The sequence below is a fragment of the Hakea prostrata genome, chromosome 4, assembly GCF_041222555.1.
Source record: "Hakea prostrata isolate BN-2017 chromosome 4, UWA_Hpros_2, whole genome shotgun sequence".
Classification (NCBI taxonomy): domain Eukaryota; kingdom Viridiplantae; phylum Streptophyta; class Magnoliopsida; order Proteales; family Proteaceae; genus Hakea; species Hakea prostrata.
Window position 1 is genome coordinate 35989567 of NC_142603.1, and position 7953 is coordinate 35997519.

At 41.9% G+C, this 7953-nt stretch overlaps 1 non-coding gene across 1 annotated transcript; it reads left to right on the forward strand.

The window, feature by feature from the left end:
- The first annotated feature begins 385 nt into the window (after positions 1 to 385).
- LOC149018755 (small nucleolar RNA R71) lies at positions 386 to 492 on the forward strand. Its single transcript, XR_016173321.1, has one exon. It is a non-coding gene; the product is annotated as a small nucleolar RNA R71 (small nucleolar RNA).
- The last annotated feature ends 7461 nt before the right edge of the window (positions 493 to 7953 follow it).

A 7953-nucleotide genomic window follows, 5' to 3' on the forward strand; every position in this document is an offset into this window, starting at 1 on the left:
CCAACATAGTAGGCTGATTCTGGGTTAGATGGACAACTATCAAAGACATGCTCCCCACCACAATATGTACAAGAGACTGCTAGATTTTGTTGTGGTTGTACGATTTGCAGCCAAGTTTACTGATTTTAACACACTAGTGAGAGATGAAACTTGTGCGATTAAAGGCTGTCACCTGCATCCAACTCATAAATTCCAGCCACCCTCTTACTTGCAGCAGACTCTTTCAGCTGGCCATTGGTAGTTGTTGTTGGCCATCCTTTCCAAAATTTCATAAGCCTCATTGTAAGACTTTGCCAATATAGCCCCATTGGCTGATGCATCAACTATGGATCGAGTTTGTCCACTTAAACCATTGTAGAAAGTCTCCATCTGAATCCAATGAGGAATGCCATGATGAGGACATTTACGCAAGAGCTCCTTAAACCTCTCCCATGCCTCATATAAAGACTCACTATCCAACTGTTGAAAACCAGTTATGTCATTTCTGAGCTTGGCATTCTTTGTTGGAGGGAAGTACTTCATCAAGAACTTCTCTACCAAGTCATTCCATGTAGCTACTGATTGGGGAGGTAAGGAGTTCAACCACGCTCTTGCTCTATCCCGCAATGAATAAGGGAATAGCTTCAATCTCAAAGCCTCTTCGGTTGCTCCGGGTATCTTGAAAGAGTCACTTACTTCCATGAAGAGTCTAAGATGGAGATGAGGATCTTCTGTTGAAAGCCCACTGAATTGTCCCACGGTTTGAAGCATTTGGAACATCACCGGCTTAAGTTCAAAATGTAAGGCTTGAATATCTGGCCGTACTATGCTTGGATTCAGCTCATGCAACATGGGGACAGCGTATGCTCTGATGGCTCTATCTCTATCATCACCCTCAGCTGCCATATTAGTCTCATTATTATTCAATCCATTTCTCACTGCTTCAGCCATTGTTGGAACTGCTGCTAGGCCTCGTTGCTCCCTTCTTCTAGCTCGAAATGTCCTTTCTATTTCGATGTCAAAGGGTGCCAACTCTTGATCAGGCAGCGTGTTCATACAAGGGTAAAAGCACCTGAGAATAAAAGGAAACTAATATCAAAGTAAAGAAATTTCAGTAGATAAAACAAAAACTTACTTCTACACTAATTATCAAAGACAAAATTCCCCGACAACGGCGCCAAAAACTTGTTGCTTGTATCTCAAGATATTACGCAAGTATACGTATCGCAATCAAGTAATAAATGATAAGTACAAAATCGATCCCACGGAGAATTATATCCTTAACTTTCAATGTAAAAGTAAAATTGATTTAAATGAAATTAACAAGGTTGATTGGTATTTGTCTAACTAATTAACCAAATGACAGGTAAAGAAAACTAAGGAACTAAAATGTAGATTTGAGCAATGGAAGAAACTTAATGAGTGACAAGTGTGTTAGGAATCAAGTTTCCCTTCCCCTGAATTTTAAAACACAAATACTAAAGCAATACTACAACCCCAAGATAAATCAAGAACTTGGAATGAATGGCAATATGGTATTTTCCAATACACATAAGCTAGCATCCTAAATCAACATCAGCATATTCCTATGAAGAATTGAATTAAGAATGCAATTTAAACCCAATCCAATCAATGGTAATGTGAGGTAATTGGGTATTCCTACCCAACCTACTAATTAACACAACCTAATTAAAGATGATGCTAACTCACACAATTCAACAAACACCTAGACTTCATTAATTTTCCAATTAATGAAATCATAACATTCATTCAAGAAAGATCATTCAAGAACTGAAATTAGTCAATATAACATGCTGAATTCATTAACAATAAAGTGGATTGCAATAAAACTAAAGAACACATGATTAATTACATATCAAAATTCAGGTTTAGGTACTACTATCATCCCAACACAGCTAAGATTTAGCCCATAACAGAATTCAAATGCATAAAACCAAGTATAGTTGACATGAGACTAGAAAATAAGAAGATAGAGTTATAAAAACAAGAATAAACTAAGGCTTCAATGCTTCCACATGAGCTCCGAGCTTTCTTCTTCAGCAAATCAACAATTCCAGCAGCTCCTTGCTTCCACAAGAGCTCCAGCATTCGTTCTCTACCTCCTTCCTCTCAGCCAAGTCTCTCATCCACACCTTGGTCGAATCTCCCCTCTTGTCCTCCTTGCCTCTCTTCTCTTTCTTCCATAAATGTCTTCAATCATTAGGTTAGATTCTGGCCATAGGATTAGAACCTTCCTCCTGAGATCAAGGGCTGAAAACCATCATGTATTTACAAGAATTTAGTCCACTTAAGTTAGCCCTTTTTGGTCAATTCCATTTGAATTGGATCTGAGAATATTCTGCTCCGTTGTTGTAGCAATGCAGCAACAACTCTACAACAAAGTTAGAGGACATGTTCTTTATGAATCTTCACCTACATGTTCAAGAGAAAGAGAAACAGTCAAATTCATCCATAAAAAGAAGGGAAATTCATGCAATGTGACAAAAATGAACTAAACAAAATGCAACATGTTGAGACTAAATAAAACAACACCTAATGAATACTATCACTAAAACAAAGACAAAATACTCCTAAATCAAGCCATCTCAAGTATAAAAGTTATAAATCTTAACTCTTTTTTTTCCTTTTCTTACCCACCCCCCCCCCCCCCCCCCCCCCCCCCCCCCCCCCCCCCCCCCCCCCCCCCCCCCCCCCCCAAAAAAACAAAAAAAAAAACTTTTTTTACACCCCGTCCCCCGGGTTTTTCCCACCCCCCCCCCCTAAAGGTATCTCGATCCCTCTGAGAGATCACCTTCTTGTCCTTAAAATATTCACTACTATAACACATACAGTTGGCGCCAGCAAACACTTTTTAGGGTGCAGTTGAATCAAACCTTTCCTTTCGCCCCAGACCATCACTACACTTAGGATTGACTCCTTTCCCGGTAGTGCCCCTTTAGGTCGAATCTATCATGACCATAGGTAACACCCCAAAGTAGCCACATCAACCCTTCGTTTCATGATGTCGTCGAAAGTCACTAAGAACACTAATGGACCATAAGGTCTAGGACTCACACAATGAGAGGAGCAGGATCCATCCTCTTATTTCCAATGATCGCTAAGCACACATAGTATGATATATGTGCTATAGTGGAGCATTCTATATACAATAGAACGTATGTCCATCTCAACACCATACGGGTCTTAGTCCAAATCACAACCCCTTGCGCCTAACCCGAGTTTCTTTATTGTCGCCACCCTAGCGCCACATAAAGTACTCGCACTGGCTCCTATAGGCAACATGAATAGTGGGAACATTCATGTCGATTCTCTTCACAATAGAGAAACTCATCTTGATTCCAAATCAAGGCGACATCATGATTATGAATTGACCTACACAAAGTCATTCACAATCCGTCTCATCTCTCGCTCGCCTCCAAGGCGCCGGAGGTGAATGCTCGTGTGAGTGAGCCATTCTCTTGCCTATTGACATATGTTGTTTTATGCTAGAAGAAACACAATCACACGGAAAGTGAATAAAAAAATGCTGGAATGAACTCATATTATTCATTAATAAGAAAGTCTCAAGACAAAAATAAGTCACAATCTACGCAAGCCCAAGGATTTTACATGAGAAATAAAAACATCCTTGGCTATAGGTTTGGTAAGAGGGTCAGCTACCATCAAACTAGTAGATATGTGCTTAAGTACAACTTTCTTTCTTGATGTAATGTCTCTAACAAAGTGATATCTCAACTGTATATGTTTGGTCTTCCCATGATACTTGGGGTCCTTGACATAGCTAAGAGCTGCCGTACTATTACAGAGACAAGGGCAGCCTCTTTGGATGTCATCACAATCCCAAGATGTCGAAGGAATCTCCTCAACCAAACAGCCTCTTGAACCGCAGCTGAGCATGCCACATACTCGCTTCCATGGTCGAGAGGGATATACAAGCCTCGCTTCTTGCTACACCACGAAATGGCCCCGCCATTCAGCAAGAAAGCATATCCAGAGGTTGATTTGCGCTCATCGATGTCTCTAGCCCGCTCGGCATCACTATAGCCAACTAACCGCAAATCCGATCCTTGGTAACACAACATGTAGTTACTCGTTCCTCTTAGATATCTCAATATCCTCTTGATCGCTTTCAAAGCTCTATGCCCGGGTTTGATTGGTACCGACTAACCAAACCCACCGCATAACAAATATCCGGCCTAGTACACATCATAGCGTACATAAGGCTACCCACCGCACCGGAATATGGAACTCTTTCCATCTTGGTTTTCTCCTCTGGAGTCTTAGGACCCATATCAAGGCTCAAATGCAAACCCTTCTCCACTGGAGTATCAATTGGTTTGCCAGGTTGTGCTCGGTATCTCGTCAAGACATTGTCAATATAGGTCTCTTGAGATAAACCCGGTAATCTCTTTTGCCTATTTCTGACAATCTTGACACCAAGCACATAGCTTGCTTCACCCATGTCCTTCATATCAAATACGGAGGACAACCATTTCTTAATGGTTTCCAATAGCTCCTTGCTATTGCTAGCCATAAGTATGTCATCTACGTACGAGTGTCGAATGACATAATTATTATCGATCTCTTGGTGTAAACACAAGGTGGTCTTCCTCAAGCATGGAAAAACCATTTTCCATCATAGCTTGGTGGAAGCGCACATTCCACTGTCTAGATGCTTGCTTTAAGCCATATATGGACTTCTTAAGCTTGCACACTTTGCGCTCAAGTCCATGTGCTTCAAAGCCTTGAGGTTGATCCATATAGATCTCTTCCTCAAGTTCTCCATTGAGAAAAGCAGTTTTTACATCCATCTGATAAAGCTCCAAGTCCAACCGAGCAACAATGGCTAGTATGAGGCGAATTGAGGCAAACCTAACCACAGGGGAAAAAGTTTCCTCATAATCAACGCCCTCTCGTTGGGTGTAGCCCTTAGCCACTAAACGAGCCTTGAATCTCTCAATAGATCCATCCGCCTTTCTTTTGATCTTGAGAACCCACTTGTTCCCAATCGCCTTTCGGCCCGGCGGCAAGTCAACCAAGTCCCGGACATGATTAACTTTCATCGACTCCAACTCTTCCTTTATTGCTTTTAACCATTCCTTTGAGCTTGACCCCGCAAGAGCTTCCTGCACGCTCTTTGGTTCAAGCTCATCGACTGAAATCATCTCACAGTCGATCTCTTCAGGAGTTACCATGTAGGCTTCATCCTCTATGTCGAAACGTCGACGAGGAACTAGCCCGCCCCCACTACGGGCGCAAGTGCATGTCGATTGCTCACCGTCTAAGGTAGCTATCACATCTGCACTCCCACTCCCACTAGGATCTTCTGGATGAACCCCATGTTCATTATCCAGAATCTGAATCCCTGGAGTGACAAGACCACTATCTTGTATCTCAAAGAATTCCGATGATTCTTTGTTAACTCCTGAAAGAGATGGAAAATCATTCTCCAAGAATGTTGCATCCCTAGACTCAAGTTCCGTTCTCCTCTCACTCTCATCTAGTCCAATGAAGACATGGCCCTTTGAGGGTTCGGAATATCTCACAAAGATACACTTTCTTCCTCTCGGGTCCAAGCTTTCCATATTGGTGAGAAGTAGAGTGAACATATGCTGCACATCCCCATGCGCGCAAGTAACTCAAATCTGGCTTCCTTCCGGTCCACAACTCATATGGTGTGGAAGGAACCGATTTGGTTGGAACACTTGTTGAGGATATAGGCCGCGATCAACAAAGCATCTCCCCAATAAGAGATGGGTAGATTTGCCTGCGCCATCATGGATCTCACCATGTCTAGCAAGGTTCTATTCCTCCTCTCGAGCAACCCCATTTTGTTTGTGGAGTCCTTGGAATAGTAAGTTGTCTAGATATCCCCTTTTCATCACATAACCCTTTGAACATATCGGAGAGATACTCTCTTCCTCTATCCGTTCTAAGAGTTTTAATCCTTTTATCTAACCGATTCTCAACCAAGCTCATGAATTTCTTAAAACATTCCAGAGCTTCTGACTTATGAGAAATTAGATAAATGTGACCATACCTTGTATAGTCATCTATGAATGTGATGAAATAAGACTGTCCTTTTCTAGTATGCACATTCATGGGTCCACACACATCCGAATGGATAAGTTCTAAAGGAAAAGAGGCTCTCAAAGCCTTTTTAAATGGTTTTCTAGTTGCTTTTCCCGCTAGACATGACTCACAAAGTTGGCAAATCGGATAGTGAACCTTGGCCTAAGAGACCTTCTCTTGCCAACCTGTTCATCCTATCTAAGCCAATATGTCCTAGTCTAGCATGCCACAAATTAGAATCAATACACACAATATTTTGGCAAACAAAAGCATTACTAGAATTAAATGAATAATCAATTGTATCCAATATAATGAAACCATTATCAAGAAAACCATAACCATAAACCGTATCACCTAGATACAAAACCAAAGAATTGTTTTCAAATACAATTCTAAAACCATGTCTTAAAAGATAAATAACGAAAACAAGATTTTGCCGAATGTCCGGAGCATACAAAGACATCATGGAGTAACAGCATCTGGCCACCTCGCAAAACTAATTTGCATGTGCCTATGCCATGAACCTCCACGCTTGAGCTGTTCCCCATCGTTATCCTTTTGCTTCCTCTTGGAATACGACGGTATTCCACGAAGCTCGAGCGTTCCCTTTGTTATGTGTTCGTCGCACTCCGAATCAACAATCCACAAAGGATTTAGTTCAGCAAGCATAGTAGAACTTGTTACATAACAAGATGAGGTATAACACACAAGACATACCTCTTGCTCGGTGCAATCACGAGCAAAATGACCAGGCTTTCGGCACTTGAAGCAAATCAAAGCTGATTTCTTCTTGCCAAAGCACTAGTCCCCCTTGAATGCTTGGGCCCACTCTTGTTTTTGTTCCCACCCCGGTTACTTTGCTTGGACCGCTGAGGTTGAGCTTTCTCTCTCTTGCGCTTGAAGCCCGCACCCTTACTAGTGCTAGCTTCAGCAAGCAAACACATCGCTTTGAGGGGTATCGGCCAACATCCGATCCTCATCAAGCTCAAGGTGCTTGGCAGCTTGATCGAAAGTCTTGACCTCATCGGCATGAGTCAAGAAGATCTTCATATGCTCCCAAGTCTTTGGCAATGACCCGATGACTGCGGAGACTTGCTCCTCATCGCTCTTCCGGTGCCCACATGCGCTCAACTCACTAATCATGTTAGACATGATGGTTATATGCTGCCTCATGGTGTGACCCCGGCGCATCTTATAATCATCAAAAGTGAGTCCGAGCTGGCGGCCTCTTGTGGTGGAAGTCCCTCCATACTGGAACTTCACAGCCTCCCACAAAGACTTTGCAGTCCTATGCTTCTCATAACGAAGCATCAGGTCATCCCTCATGGAGCTCAGGATTGTAATCCTGGCTACCCAGTCTTTCCTCTTCCAAGCATTGTATATATCAAGGTCCCTGCGATCTTGTGCGGTGGTACCTTCCTCGGTGGGTTCATGGTCCGGTTTATGGTCTCTAGCATATCCTGCTCTTCCAGGAGATATTGCACCTTTCGGTGCCAGAGGTCATAATTCCTCTCATTCAGCTTATCTCCTTTAGTGAGGTCAGCAACAATGCTCTTGGTAGCAGCCATTTTTCTAGAGATATTGCATACAAGAATGAGTTCAATAAATCTAGCATAAAACACAACTAATGCAACAAAAAAATCACACTAGCATAGTCAACCTATGGGATAAGCACTTAAACCAAAAGATATGCTAAAAAAACATTCAATCAAATTCTCATGCAAACCCACATAGACTTATACACTAGCTTCATTATGTGCAAGAAACATGATTGATAGACCCATAATTAAAAAAATAGTTTTATTAAAATAAAACATGCAATCATGTTAAAGCTATGAGGTGGTTCACACAAAACACTTCTACCTCATTAGCTCCCACTAG